The sequence below is a fragment of the Bos grunniens genome, chromosome X (assembly GCF_055505025.1).
Source record: "Bos grunniens cultivar Pamir isolate PY7600 chromosome X, Bosgru_T2T1.0, whole genome shotgun sequence".
NCBI lineage: Eukaryota > Metazoa > Chordata > Mammalia > Artiodactyla > Bovidae > Bos > Bos grunniens.
The window spans coordinates 35,597,638-35,613,141 of NC_141194.1; the positions used below are offsets into that span (position 1 = coordinate 35,597,638).

Here is a 15,504-nt window from a genome sequence, read left to right on the forward strand (position 1 = left end):
TCGGAGCTTAGACCTCTGGCTTGCCCATCACTCCTGCAAGCTGCTTCCTGGAGGGTACCAACACTGCTGGGCATTTTGGTCTGCCCACTATGAAGGCTGGGCCAGCTCCAGACAGAGTCCTCATGCACCCAGGAGCAAGTGTTTGCAGTAAGCAGCCTTTTGCACTCTGGGGTGAATACCAAGGGTAGAGGATTAGGAACATAACAGCATCCATTGAGGGGCCCAACTGAGAACATAAAACCTTCATTTACCACCCCAAACAATCCAGACTGCCATGACAGAAATCATTGAAAGTGTCTCTTCTGCAAGGCCAGTCAGTGTGCCAGTCGTGTTTCCCTGTGACAAGTATCACATAAGACGGAGGCCAGATACAATCTCATGCAGAGAGTGTTGGCATTTCAACACTCTTTGACACAGACACACCCATGTAGGAAATCCGCTGCTCAATAAGTATCCCATTGACATCTCGGGGGCTCACTGGGAATTGTCAGTGCGTGACAGTTCTTCGCGGCACACTTAGTGCACCGTGGAAGGTTATTGTTCTGTATCATGGTCCACTGCTTAACACTATCTGTCGACAGCCAGAAGTATGATTTTCTCCCCCAGTGAATCTCTCAGACATAAAACTTGCCCAACATTGTTGTGATTGTCTCTGTAAGTTGATTTTCCCTCAGAATGAAAACAGTGGGGGAAAATAGGTTCTAGCTTTTCCCCCTGAAATAAATCTCACTGGTGATATCAACACATTCCACCCAGATAAAAAAACACTTTGATCTTATTGCTGCAAATATGAGCCATTTGCAATATCGACAGACTTATTTTCTCTGCAGCATAAATATTCTTTTTGGAATATTAACAACAGGTTTGGTAGTATTCCAGTTGCAAAAAAACGTGAGTTTTCTTTCAGTATTGTTATATGAAGGCAGAAGAGTTAATTTATTTCACCACAGGAGTGGCATGGGTTTTCCTTTATTCATGAATCTTATGAAAGGCTAAACTTTTATGATTTTGTGGATTTGTGATAATTTCATTTAACTTTTGAATTGTAACTCTCTATATGCCATCACTTCATGGGGAATAGATGGGGAAACAGTGGAAACAGTGTCAGACTTTATTTTTATGGGCTCCAAAATCACTGCAGATGGTGACTGCAGCCATGAAATTAAAAGATGCTTACTCCTTGGAAGGAAAGTTATGACCAACCTAGATAGCATATTCAAAAGCAGAGACATTACTTTGCCAACAAAGGTCCGTCTAGTCAAGGCTATGGTTTTTCCTGTGGTCATGTATGGATGTGAGAGTTGGACTGTGAAGAAGGCTGAGCACTGAGGAATTGATGCTTTTGAACTGTAGTGTTGGAGAAGACTCTTGAGAGTCCCTTGGACTGCAAGGAGATCCAACCAGTCATTCTGAAGGAGATCAGCCCTGGGATTTCTTTGGAAGGAATGATGCTGAAGCTGAAACTCCAGTACTTTGGCCACCTCATGCAAAGAGTTGACTCATTGGAAAAGACTCTGATGCTGGGAGGGATTAGGGGCAGGAGGAGACGGGGACGACAGAGGATGAGATGGCTGGATGGCATCACTGACTTGATGGACGTGAGTCTGAGTGAACTCCGGGAGTTGGTGTTGGGCAGGGAGGCCTGGCGTACTGTGATTCATGGGGTCGCAAAGAGTCGGACACGACTGAGCGACTGATCTGATCTGATCTGATATGGCTCATGAAAACAAAATCTCCATTGTTGACTTCCTGCCTAAATTTCTTAAGAATAACGACATTTTATTCTATAACTATAAAGCAGTTAGCAACTTTATACAAGAACGCCAAGACATACAAATTTTTTTCAAGGTCACAAAGTTTAGTCTATAAAAAGAGGATAATGGAACTCTATAAGCTTGTAATGAATTTAAGTTGGGTAATGTTTATGAAGAACTGATAGAGTAAGATCTATATAATCTTTATTTTTTAATTTTTATTTTATATTTGAATATAGTTGATTAATACTGTTCATGGGGTTCTCATGGCAAGAATACTGGAGTGGTGTGCCATTCCCTCTTGCAGTGGGCCATGTTTTGTCAGAACTCTCTATGACCCATCTGTATTGGGTGGCCCTGCATGGCATGACTGATAGCTTCATTGAGTTACATAAGCCCCTTCACCTTGACAAGCCTATAATCCACGAAGGGGTTGTTGACTACACTAAAGCCTTTGACTGTATGGATCACAACAAACTGGAAAATTCTTCAGGAGGTAGAAATACCAGACCACCTTATCTGCCTCCTGTGAAACCTGTATGCAGATCAAGAAGCAACAGTTAGAACCAGACAAGGAATAGTGGACTGGTTCAAAATTCGGGAAGGAGTATGAGAAGGCTATATACTGTCACCCTGCTTATTTAACTTCTATGCAGAGTACATCATGCAAAATGCCGTCCTTGATGAGTCATAAGCCGGAATCAGCATTGCTGGGAGAAATATCAACAATCTCAGATATGCAGATGATACCACTTTAATGGCAGAAAGTGAAGAGGAACTCAAGAACCTTTTGATGCGGATGAAAGAGGAGAGTGAAAAAGCTGGCTTAAAACTCAACATTCAAACAACTAGGATCATGGCATCCTGTCACATAACTTCATGCCAAATAGAAGGGGAAAAAGTGGAAACAGTGAGAGGTTTTATTTTCTTGGGCCCCAAAATTGCTGTGAATGGTGACTGCAGTCGTGAAATTAAAAGACACTTTCTTTTTGAAAGATATGACAGACCTTTAAGTGTGTGTGTGCTCAATCATGTCCGACTCTTTGTGACTCCATACATTGTACCCTGCTGGGCTTCTCTGCCTGTGTAATTTTCTGGACAAGGATACTAGAGTGGTTTGCCATTTCCTACTCCAGGGCATCTTCCTGACCCATGGATCAAACCTGCATCTCCTGCATTGGTAGGCGGATTCTTTACCACTGCAACATCTGGGAAGCCCATGGCAAACCTAGATAGCATATTCAAAATCAGAGACATCACTTTGCCAACAGAGGTCCGTATAGTCAAAGCTATGGTTTTTCCAGTAGTCACGTACAGATGTGTGAGTTGGACCATAAAGAAGGCTGAGCACTGAAGAGTTGATTGTTTTGAATTGTGTTGGAGAAGACTCTCAAGAGCCCCTTGGACAAACAAGAAGATCAAACCAGTCAGTCCTAAAGGAAATCAGTCCTGAACATTCATTGGAAGGACTGATGCTTAAGCTCCAATACTTTGGCCAGCTGATATGAAGAGCCGACTCATTGGAAAAGACTGATACTGGGACATACTGAAGGCAAAAGGAGCAGGGGGTGGCAGAGGATAAGATGGTTAGGTAACATCACCAACTCAGTGGGCATGAATTTGACCAACCACCACGAGATAGTAAAAGACAGGGAAGCCTGGCGTGCTGCAGTCCACGGGGTCATAGAGTCAGACGTGACTTACTTACTGAACAACAACAAGTAGTTGATTAATAGTGCTGTGCTACTTTCAGTGTGCAGCAGAGTGATTCAGTTATACATATACATATATCTATTTTTCAAGTTATTTTCCCATTTAGGTTATTACAGAATATTGAGCAGAGTTCCCTGTGCTATACAGTAGGCCCTTGTTGGTTATCTGTTTTAAATATAGCAGTGTGTACTACATGTCCATCTCAAACTCCCATTCTATCTCTCCTCCCCATCCTTCCCCCCAGGTAACTCTAAGTTTATTCTGTAAGTCTTTTAAGTCTGTTTCTGTTTTGTAAGTGAGTTCATTTGTATCACTTTTTTAGATCCTGAAAATTAGCAATATCATGTATTTCTCTGTGTGTCTGACTGACTTTGCATAGTATGGTAATTGCAATACTATGTTCCATCTATGTTGCTGCGAATGGTATTATTTCATTCTTTTTAATGACTGAGTAATATTCCATGATATATATGTACCACATCTTCTTTATCCATTCATTTGTTGATGGACTTTTAGGTTACTTCCATGTCTTAGTTTTTGTAAACAGCGCTGCAATTAACATATATAAATCAGTTTTCTAACAAATATCATATAGTAATATATATATGGAATCTAGAAAGATGGTACTGATGAACCTCTTTGCTACTGCTGCTGCTAAGTCACTTCTGTTGTGTCCAACTCTGTGCGACCCCATAGATGGCCTCCTACCAGGCTCCTCTGTCCCTGGGATTCTCCAGGCAAGAACACTGGAGTAGGTTGCCATTTCCTTCTCCAATGCATGAAAGTGAAAAGTAAGTCGCTCAGTCGTGTCCGACTCTTAGCAACCTCATGGACTGCAGCCTACCAGGCTCCTCCGTCCATGGGATTTTCCAGGCAAGAGTACTGGAGTGCGGTGCCATTGCCTTCTCCAGATGAACCTCTTTGCAGGGCAGGAAAACTGACACAGACATAAAGAACAGACTTGTGGACACAGTGACGGAAGGAGAGGGTGGGACAATCTGAGAAAGTAGAGTGGAAACATATATATTACCATATGTTAAAATAGAGAGCCAGTGGGAATTTGCTGTATGACACAGGCAGCTCAAATCCAGTGCTCTGTGACAACCTAGACGGGTGGGAAGTAGGAGGGAGGTTCAAGAGGGGAGGGGAAATATATATACACCTATGGCTGATTCATGTTGATGTACAGCAGGAGCAAACACAATATTGTAAGGTAATTATCCTCCAATTAAAAATTATAAAAATGATATAAAGCAAAACCTTAAAAAAATGAATAGAACTATAAATAAATAAATAAGTTTTCTTTTTCTTTTTTTCTTTCTCATTTTTATGTTTGCTGCTGCTAAGTCACTTCAGTTGTGTCCAACTCTCTGTGACCCCATAGACAGCAGCCCACCAGGCTCCCCCATCCCTGGGATTTTCCAAGCAAGAACACTGGAGTGGGTTGCCATTTCCTTCTCCAATGCATGAAAGTGAAAAGTGAAAGGGAAGTCGCTCAGTAGTGTCCGACTCTTAGTGACCCCATGGACTGCAGCCTACCAGGCTCCTCTGCCCAAGGGATTTTTTCAGGCAAGAGTACTGGAATGGGGTGCCATTGCCTTCTCCAGTTTTTATGTTTACTTCCCATTAATATTAAATGCAGAAAGGACCTTTGATGTATGTATGAATTAAACAACATTTATTTTTACATAAGTTGTACAGTTTACAACATTGTTAGAACCAATCCTGAGGCACTAGATGATATTTAAAATTGACTTATGAATACTGCCCTTACCTCAAAAGCTGGGTTTGTGGAGTGTTCCAGATTGTGATTCACATTATCCATCTTTGTTTTTTTTTCTTTTTTAACATTGAATTATAGTTGATTTACATGTGTTTCATGTATATACAGTGAAGAGATTTGGCAGTATATTTTCTCAGATTATATATTCCATTTTAGGTTATTACAAGCTACTAATTTCCTGTGTTATACAGTACATCCTTGTTGCATATCTATTGTATATAGTGGTTTGTATCTGTTAATACCATCCTCATTTGTCCCTTCCAGAGCTTTCCCTTTGGGATACCTAAGTTTATTTTCTATGTCTGTGAGTCTGTTTCTGTTTGGTATATAGATTCATTTGTATTATTTGTTTAGATTGCACATATAAGTGATATCATATAGTATTCATCTTTGACTTAACAGAGTATGATATTTTCTCAGTCCATCCATGTTACTGCAAATGCTGGTATTTCGTTCTGCTTGGCAGAGTAATATTCCATTATGAAAGCCTGGCTTGCTGTGGTCCATGGGGTCACAAAGAGTAGGCACAACTTCTTGACTGAAAAACAACAAAAATATACATATACCGTATCTTATTAATCCAGTCTTCTGTTGATCAGTACTTGACTGGTTTCCATGTCTTGACTACTATAAATAGTGCTACTATGAACATTAGGATGCATCTATCTTGGCGTTTTTGTTTTTTCCAGTATAAGCTTAAGAGTGGGATTGTACGATCATATGGTAGGTCTCTTTTTAGTTTTTTAAGGCGCCTCCATCCTGTTCTCCATAGTGACTGCACCAATTGACGTTCCCACCCACAGTGTTGGAGGGTTCTCTTTTCTGCACACCCTTTCCAGAATTTATAATTTGTAAACTTTTTGTGATAGACCTTCTGAACTATGTGAGGAGATATCTTACTATGGTTTCAATTTGCATTTCTCTAATAATTGGTGATATTGAATATCTTTTCATATGCTTGTGTCCATCTGTTTGTCTTCATTGGATAAGTGTATTTTTAGATCTTCTGCCCATTTTTTGATTGAGTTTGTTTTTAATTGAGTTTTATGAGCCGTTATATATTTTTGGATATTAAACTTCCATCAGTCTCATCATTTGCAACTATTTTCTCCTGTTCTATAGGTTGTGTTTTTGTTTTATTTTTGATGGTTTCCTTTGCTGTGCAAAAGCTTTTAAGTTTGATTTGGTTCCATTTGGTTATTTTTTGCTCTTGCTTCTCTTGCCTTGGGAGAATGATCTAAGAAAATATTGCTACAATTTATATCAAAGAATACTTTGCTTATGTTCTCTTCTAGGGGTTTTATGATGTCATGTCTTATATTTAAGTCTTTATGTCATTTTGAGCTTATTTTTGTGCATCATGCCAGGGAGTGTTCTAATTTCATTGATTTATGTGTAGCTGTCCGTCTTTCTCAACACTTGTTGAAGAGACTGTCTTTTCTCCCTTGTATATTCTTGCCTCCTTTGTCATAGATTAATTGACCATAGCTGTGTGGATTTATTTCTGGGCTGTCTATTAAGTTCCATTGAACTATAGGTCTATTTTTGTGCCAGTATCATGCTGTTTTGATTACTGTAGTTTTGCAGTGTAGTCTTAGGTTTGGGAAAGTATGTCTCCAGCTTTTTGTTGCTTTCCTTAGGCTTATTTTGGCAATTCTGGGTCTTTTTGTGGTTCCATGTAAATTTTAAGATTGTTCTACTACTTCTGTGAAAAATGTCATGGGTATTTTGATAGGGGTTGCATTGAATCCATAGATTGCTTGGGTTGTATGAGAATTTTAACAATATTAATTCTTCCAATCAAAAAGCATGATATATCTTTCAAGTTCTTTGATTTATCTTCAGTTTCCTTTATCAATGTTTTATATTGATCATTTTCAACATATAGGTCTCTAACTTCATTGGTTAAGTTTATTCTTTAAGTATTTTATTTCTTGATGCAATTTTAAATGGGATTTTTTTTTGCTTTCTCCAGTATTTTATTATTAGTGTAAAGAAATACAACAGATTTCTGTATATTAATCTTGTATCCTGCTACCCTGCAGAATTGATTTATTCTAATAGGCTTTGTGTGGAGACTTTAGGGTTCTCTATATACCTTGTCATCTGCAAATAGTGACATTTTTTCCTTGTTCCCTTCCAATTTGCTTACAATTTACTTTTTCCTATTTTGTTGATACAGCTAGGACTTCAACTCCTATACCAAATAGAAATGGTGTGGTGAGTGCGCATCCTTGTTTTCCTTCTGAATTTAGGGAGAAGTCTTTCAGCTTTTCACCATCAAGTGTTATGTGGACTGTGGGTTTGTTGTAAATTGTTTTTACTGTGTTGAGATATGTTCCCTCTATACCCACTGTGGTGAGAGTTTTTTATCATTAATGGACATTGAATATTTTCAAATGTTTTTCTGAATATGTTGAAATGATCATGTGGTTTTGTTTTTTCCTTTGTTACTGTGGTTGGTATATCACATTGATTTTACTTGTGTTGAGCCATTCTTGTGACCCTGAAATGAATCCAACTTGATCATGGTGTACAATCCTTTTCATGTATTGTTCACTTTCGTTTACCAAGGTTTTTGGATGTAGGCCAGGAAGCAACAGTTAGAACTGGACATGGAAGAACACACTGGTTCCAACGGTCCCATTACTTCATGGCAAATAGATGGGGAAACAATGAAAACAGTGACAGACTTTAATTTCTTGGGCTCCAAAATCACTGCAGATGATGACTGAATCCATGAAATTAAAAGATGCTTACTCCTTGGAAGGAAAGTTATGACCAACCTAAATAGCATATTCAAAAGCAGAGACATTACTTTGCCAACAAAGGTCCATCTAGTCAAGGCTATGGTTTTTCCAGTAGTCATGTATGGATGTGAGAGTTGGACTATAAAAGAAAGCTGAGTGCCGAAGAATTGATGCTTTTGAACTGTGGTGTTGGAGAAGACTCTTGAGCATCCCTTGGAGTGCAAGGAGATCCAACCAGTCCATCCTAAAGGAGATCAGTCCTGAATATTCATTGGAAGTACTGATGCTGAAGTGGACAACAGAGGATGAGATAGTTGGATGGCATCACTGACTCAATGGACATGAGTTTGAATAAACTCTGGGAGTTGATGATGGACAGGGAGGCCTGGCGTGCTGCGGTCCATGGGGCCGCAAAGAGTCGGACACGACTGAGTGACTGAACTGAACTGAACTTGGATGTATATACATCAAAGGATGTGCATGTATGCATGCTCAGTTGCTTCAGTAGCATCTGGCTTTTTAATCCTATGGACTGTAGCCCACCAGGCTCCTCTGTCTATGGGATTCTCCAGGTAAGAGTACTGGAATGAGTTGCCATACCCTCCTGCAGGAGATCTTCCTGACCCAGGGATCAAACCTGCATCTCTCATGTCTCCTGCACTAGCAAGCAGATTCTTTACCACTAGTGCCACCTGGAAAGTACATATATCAAGGATTTTGGCCTGTAATTTGCTTTTTCTACAGTATCCTTGTCTGCTTTTGGTGTCAGGGTGATAGTGGTTTCATAGAGTGATTTTTGGAGTGTTCACTCCTCCAATTTTTGGAATAGTTTGAGATGGTCACAAAGTCCTTCTTTGTATGTTTGGTAGAATTCCCCAATGAAGCCATCTGGTGCTATACTTTGGTTTGCAGGGAGTTTTATATTACAGACTTTGTGTCACTTATAGTAACTGGTCTTTTTAAATTATCTGCTGCCTCTTGACTCGGTTTTGGAAGCCTATATGTTTCTAGGAACTTGACTGTTTCTTCTAGGTTATCCAGTTTGTCAATATGTAACTGTTTATAGTTTCTCATGATTCTTTTGTATTTTTGTGGTGTCAGTATTTTGCCTTTCATTTCTTACTTTGTTTATTTGGGTCCTCCCTCTTATCTGTGACCGTGACTAGAGGTTTTTAAATTTTTTTTTTTTCCCCCAAGAACCAGCTCTTGGTTTTATTGATCTTTTCTTTTTTCTATCTCTACTTCCTGTCTGATCTTTCTTTCCCTCCTTCTGTTGATTTTGGGTTTTGTTTATTCTTTTTCTAATACTCTTAAGTGGTATGTTAAGTTGTTTGTTTGAGATTTTTCTTGTCTCTTGAGAAAGGCGTGTATCACTATAACCTTTCCTCTTAGGACTGATTTTGCTGCATCCCATAGATTTTGTAAGGTTGTGCTTTCATTTTCATGCATCTCATGCTAATCTATGGTTTATTCTTTGATTTCATCATTGACTTGTCATTTTGTTTTGTTCTTTTAGTACCGTGTTGTTTATTCTCCATGTGTTGGTTCTTTTCCTGTTTTTCTTTCTGTGGTTAATTTCTAGTTTCATTCTGTTGTGGTCAGAAAAAGATGGTTGAAATCATTTCTGTCCTCTTAAACTTGCTAAGGTTTGTTTTGTGACCCAGTGCATGGCCTGTTCTGGAGAGCATTACATGCATGCTTGAAAAGAACGTATGCTCTGTTTTTTTGTTTGTTTGTTGTTTATTTAATTTTTTGGAGGTAGTGTACTATAGGTATCAATTAAATCCATCTGGCTTATTGTGTCATTTAGAACCTCTGGGCCTTATGCATTGTCTGGATGATTTGCCCTCTGATATAAGTGAGGTGTTAATCTTCTATTATTGTATTATTGTCAAGTTCTTTCTTTATGTCTGTTAGTGTTTATTTTATGTATTTAGGTGCTTCTATATTGGATGTATATATGTTAATGAGTATAATATCCTCTTACTGTATTGATCCCCTTATCATTATATAATGCACTTTTTTGTCTTTTTTTATGACTTTGTTTTTGTTTTAAAGTCTGTTTTGTCTAATATAAGTATTGCTATCCCCACTTTCTTTTGTAATTTCCATTTGTATGAAATATCTTTCTATCTCCTCATGTTCAGTCTGAGTATATTTTTTGCCCTGAAGTGAGTGTCTTGTAGGCAGTATCTTGTAGGTTCTTTTAATTTTTTAATCCAGTCTGCCACACTGTATCTTTGGTCAGAGCATTTAGTCCATTGACAGTTAAAGGAATTATGGATAGGCATGTACTTACTGCCATGTAAACTTTGTTTTCCAGTTGGTTTTGTAGTTCTTGTACATTTCTTTTTGTTTTTCGTAACTTGATTTTCTTTTGTTGTGTGCATGAGTTCCTTTCTTTTTTGTTTTTTGTGAATGTGTTGTATGTTTAGATTTGTCATTATCATGGAGTTCAAGTATGTTGACCCATGACAATATCTACTTGCTTTAAACTGATAGTCATGCAAGTTTAAACACATTCTAAAAGATCTACATTTGAATACTCCCCTCCCCCACATTTTGTAGTTTTTATATCCTATTTTACGTCTTCACACTTATCCTTTTGCTGTTAATTGTAGTCAAAATTGCTTTTACAATGTCTTAAGTTTTTTAATCTATGTTCAGTTCAGTTCAGTCACTCAGTCATGTCCAACTCTTTGCGACCCCATGAACCGCAGCACGCCAGGCCTCCCTGTCCATTACCAACACCCAGAGTCCACCCAAACCCATGTCCATTGAGTCGGTGATGCCATCCAACCATCTTATCCTCTGTCATCCCCTTCTCCTCCTTCCCTCAATCTTTCCCAGCATCAGGGTCTTTTCCAATGAGTCAGTTCTTCACATCAGGTGGCCCAAGTATTGGAGTTTCAGCTTCAACATCAGTCCTTCCAATGAACACCCAGGACTGATCTCCTTTAGGATGGACTGGTTGGATCTCCTTGCACTCCAAGGAACTCTCAAGAGTCTTCTCCAAAACCACAGTTCAAAAGCATCAATTCTTCAGCGCTCAGCTTTCTTTACAGTCCAACTCTCACATCCATACACGACCACAGGTAAAACCATAGCCTTGACTAGATGAACCTTTGTTGACAAAGTGATGTCACTGCTTTTTAATACGCTATCTAGGTTGGTTATAACTTTCCTTCCAAGGAGTAAGCATCTTTTAATTTCTGGGCTACAGTCACCATCTACAGTGATTTTGGAGCCCCCCAAAAATAAAAGCCTGACACTGTTTCCCCATCCATTTTTCATGAAGTGATGGGACCGGATCCCATGATCTTAGTTTTCTGAATGTTGAGCTTTAAGACAACTTTTTCACTCTCCTCTTTCACTTTCACCAAGAGGCTGTTTAATTCTTCTTCACTTTCTGCCATAAGAGTGGTGTCATCTGCATATCTGAGGTTATTGATATTTCTCCCGGCAACCTTGATTCCAGCTTGTGCTTCTTCCAGCCCAACATTTCTCATGATGCACTCTGCATATCAGTTAAATAAGCAGGGTGACAATATACAGCCTTGATGTACTCCTTTTCCTATTTGGAACCAGTCTATTGTTCCATGTCCAGTTCTAACTGTTGCTTCCTGACCTGCATACACATTTCTCAAGAGGCAGGTCAGGTGGTCTCGTATTCCCATCTCTTTCAGAATTTTCCAGTTTATTGTAATCCACACAGTCAAAGGCTTTGGCATAGTCAATAAAGCAAAGATAGATGGTTTTTTTTGGAACTCTCTTGCTTTTTGGTGATCCAGCAGAATTGGCAATTTGATCTCTGGTTCCTCCACCTTTTCTAAAACCAGCTGGAACATCTGGAAGTTCATGGTTCACGTATTGCTGAAGCCTGACTTGGAGAATTTTAAGCATCACTTTACTAGCATGTGAGATGAATGCAATTGTACGGTAGTTTGAACATTCTTTGGCATTGCCTTTCTTTGGGATTGGGATAAAAAGTGACCTTTTCCAGTCCTGTGGCCACTGCTGAGGTTTCCAAATTTGCTGGTATATTGCGTGCAGCACTTTCACAGCATCATCTTTCAGGATTTGAAATAGCTCCACTAGAATTCCATCACCTCCACTAGCTTTGTTCAAAGTGCTGCTTCCTAAGGCCCACTTGACTTCACATTCCAGGATGTCTAGAATTACATTAATCTATGTAGTGACTTATTAAAGTGATCTTCAGTGCTTTTATATATTTACCTTTCTTATTGTGATTTTTTCCATTTTCTCTAGACTCTTGCTTCTTTTCTAGAAGATTCTTCAATATTTCTTTTAGAGTAGGTTTAATATTGATGAATTCTTTTAATTTTTGCTTGTCTAAGAAATTATTTATCTCTCTTCTATTCTAAATTATAAACTGGCTGAGTGGAATATCCTAGGTTGCAAAGTTTTCCTTTTCAACACTTTGAATATATCTTACCACTCCCTTCTAGATTGCAAGGATTCTACAGAGAAATCATTTGATAACCTTAGTGGAGTTTCCCTTGTAACTGATTCTTGGTTTTCCTTTTCTTGCTGCCTTTAGAATTATCTCTTTCACTTTTGTCATTTTAATTATATGTCCTGGTGTGGGTCTCTTTCACTTCACTTTGTTTGGGACCCTCTCTGCTTCCTGTTCCTGGATTCATTTTCTTCTTTAGTTTAGGAAGTTTTCAGCCACAATTTCTTCAGCCACAAATACATTTTCAGTCCCCTCTCTGTCTCTTCTCCTTCTGGAACCCCTATAGTGCATAGGTTGACATGTTTTATATTATCTCATAGGTTTCATATGTTGCTTTCATGTTTTTAAATTTGTCTGTCTGTATGCTTTTCTGATTGGGTGATTTCTGTTACTCTATCTTCCAGATTACTTATTCATTCTTCTGTGTCATTTAGTCTGATGTTCATTGCTTCTAGATTGGTTTTTATCTTGACAGTTAAATTGTCTATTTTTGATTGGTTCATCTTTATCATTTTGAGTTCCTTGTTACAGTGATCTACATTTCTATTGATAATCTTTCCTAATACTTTTAACATTTTTTTACTTCCTTTTTGAACCCATTGTCTAGGCTGGTGAGGTCTGTTTCATTATCTGTTCCTTCTCTTGTTCTTTTAAATGGGAGTAGTTCCTTTTCATTTTACTTAACTTGCTCTGTCTCTATGACTTTAGGAGAAACAATTATCTACCATGGTCTTGAAAGGGTGTTTTTATGTAGAGGCATCCCTGTGCAGACTGCATGTCCAGTATTTTTGGTGCAAGGGCAGTTTTCATATGGATGCCAGCCATGTCTTTCCTCAGAATGTGCTGGCAGTTATCCCTTTTATAAGGGGTATGGTTGATGTGTAGTATCCAGAGCCTGTGCTGGATGTTAGGCAGGACTTCCTCTTTGCTCAGTGACCGTCACCACCCTGTCAGGAACAGAGTGTGTTGCCCAGTTGTTGGAGTAGAAACCCCAGGACTAGGTTTTATCAGGCTCCATTGCCCTTGAGTGTGTGTCCTGCCCCAGCAGAGTTGATTGCTGAAGATAGTGAGGCTTAAGCACTCAGAGAGGAAGTATGTGCCACCTCTACAGGCATTTGCAGTTCCTCTCAGAAGCAGCCCAGGGTCATATCCTATTCTCTGATCTCTTCAGTCCACATATAGCGCAAGGCTGGGAAAATGGAGTAGGCTGGTAGTTAAGGCATTGTGCCTGCAGGAACTGAGATGGAAATCCTGCTGTCTGAAATCTGGGCTTGTTGTGTAGCAGACTTTTCCCAGGACCTTTCTGCCCCAATGCTAGTGCTAAGCTGCAATGTAGAGTGGGCAGAGCCAGAGCATATTGCTGTGAAAGCTGTATACTCTTGCCCGTGGCGTGTCTGCCTGAGATTCAGTGCTTAGCCACTGCGTGTTCTTGTGGTCCTGCCCAGTGCACATGCTTACAATGGCCTCAGGTCACATCTGAAGTGCCCTGATCTGTTTCTCCATAGCTAGAACAAATCGTTGCCCTGATCTCACATCAGACTATGGAGTACCGTGAGCAAGCCTGGGATAGTCACTCCCTTGCATTGGGAAGTGCAGTGAGGCACAGTGGCCAATGCAAGGCTCTATACACTCTGATTGTAAGCAAGCCAGCACACGTGCACTCCTTGTAAGTTGAGTCTAGGCTTCTTCAGGCCTTCAGTCTGTCTCAGCAGATTTCCCAGCAGGCAGAGGTAGTAGACTCCTCCATGCAGGATCCCAGGATTGGGATGTCCAGACTATGGTTCGACATGCTTACTCCCCAGGGCCGGGGTCCTCCCCTGTGGACCTTCTCTTTCTTATACATTCCACTCAAGAGTGTAGGTCCTGACCTGATGCCTTTTTGCACCCACCTCATCCTACCATCTTTGTTGCACCTTTGGTTTTATAAGTTTGCCAGTTTCCAGTTTTCCATAATAATTGTTCCACATATAGACACGTTTTCATGTGCATGTGCTACCTCATCCTCCAGTTTTGTGTGCTGATTTCCTCACACACACACACACAGTCTGTCTTTAAATTGCACTTTAATGGAAAGAAAACTAAAATATGACCTTGGTTGAGTCCCATTCAGTCATTAGTTGGGTATAGGAAATTAGGAATTCTCTCTTTCTCTTAGTGATCTTGGGTAAATCCGCAAGTTTCCTATAAAATGAAATGATAAATTCACAAAGATCACTTCTGCTTCTACCATTTTATGTTTTTGTACATGTAAGCTTTTGTATTTTGTTTCGGTGTATTAGTCATCTTGGGTTGCCATAACGGTATCACAGACTGAGTGGCTTAAACAGCAGATATTTATTTCTCATGGTCCTGGAGGCTGGAAATTCCAAGGTCAGGGTACTAGCAAGGTAGCTTTCAATTTAAGCCTTCTCTTGGCTTATAGGTGGCCACTATCTCCCTGTGTGCTCACATGATATATTTTATGTTCACACACTGAAAGAGCAAGGTCTCTGGTGTTTCTTCTTAAAAGGGCACTAATCAGGTCATGGGAGCCCCATAATCTTACCTTAATTATCTCCCAAAGGCCCCATTTCAAACTACCACTACATTTTGAATTAGGTGTTCAACATGTGAGTTTTTGAGTGGATATAAAGTTTCTGTCCATCACAGTTTCTCACGTGATTTATTCTGGATCCAGTTCCTAAGCTGCCTCATTTTCTTACTCTGCTTCAATTTATAACTCAATGGATTTGTAACACCCAGTTTATGATGAGCAGCTCTGATCTCTTAGCCACTTGCTATCAAAGTGCTCAGTCTTTACATAGGTCTGGTAGCATACCAGGAGCTGATTTTTTTTTTTAAAGATGAACAGTTCTTTGTGGTGTAGAATATGGCTTATTGTCAGAGCTCCAGGGGTCTGTTCTGCAACTCATCTCTTGAACTGGCCATAGATTTCAGAAGTATCATTAACCACACTGAATATCTCTAGTATCATCAGGTCTAAGTCATGTGACCCAAGTGTTACTGCAAGTTGTACCTCACACTGGA

General features: G+C 39.5%; 1 long non-coding RNA gene across 35 annotated transcripts in view; it reads left to right on the forward strand.

Moving 5' to 3' along the window:
- Positions 1-15,504, forward strand: part of LOC147340119 (uncharacterized) — a 571,221-nt gene that overhangs the window by 45,115 nt on the left and 510,602 nt on the right. The window lies entirely within an intron of this gene.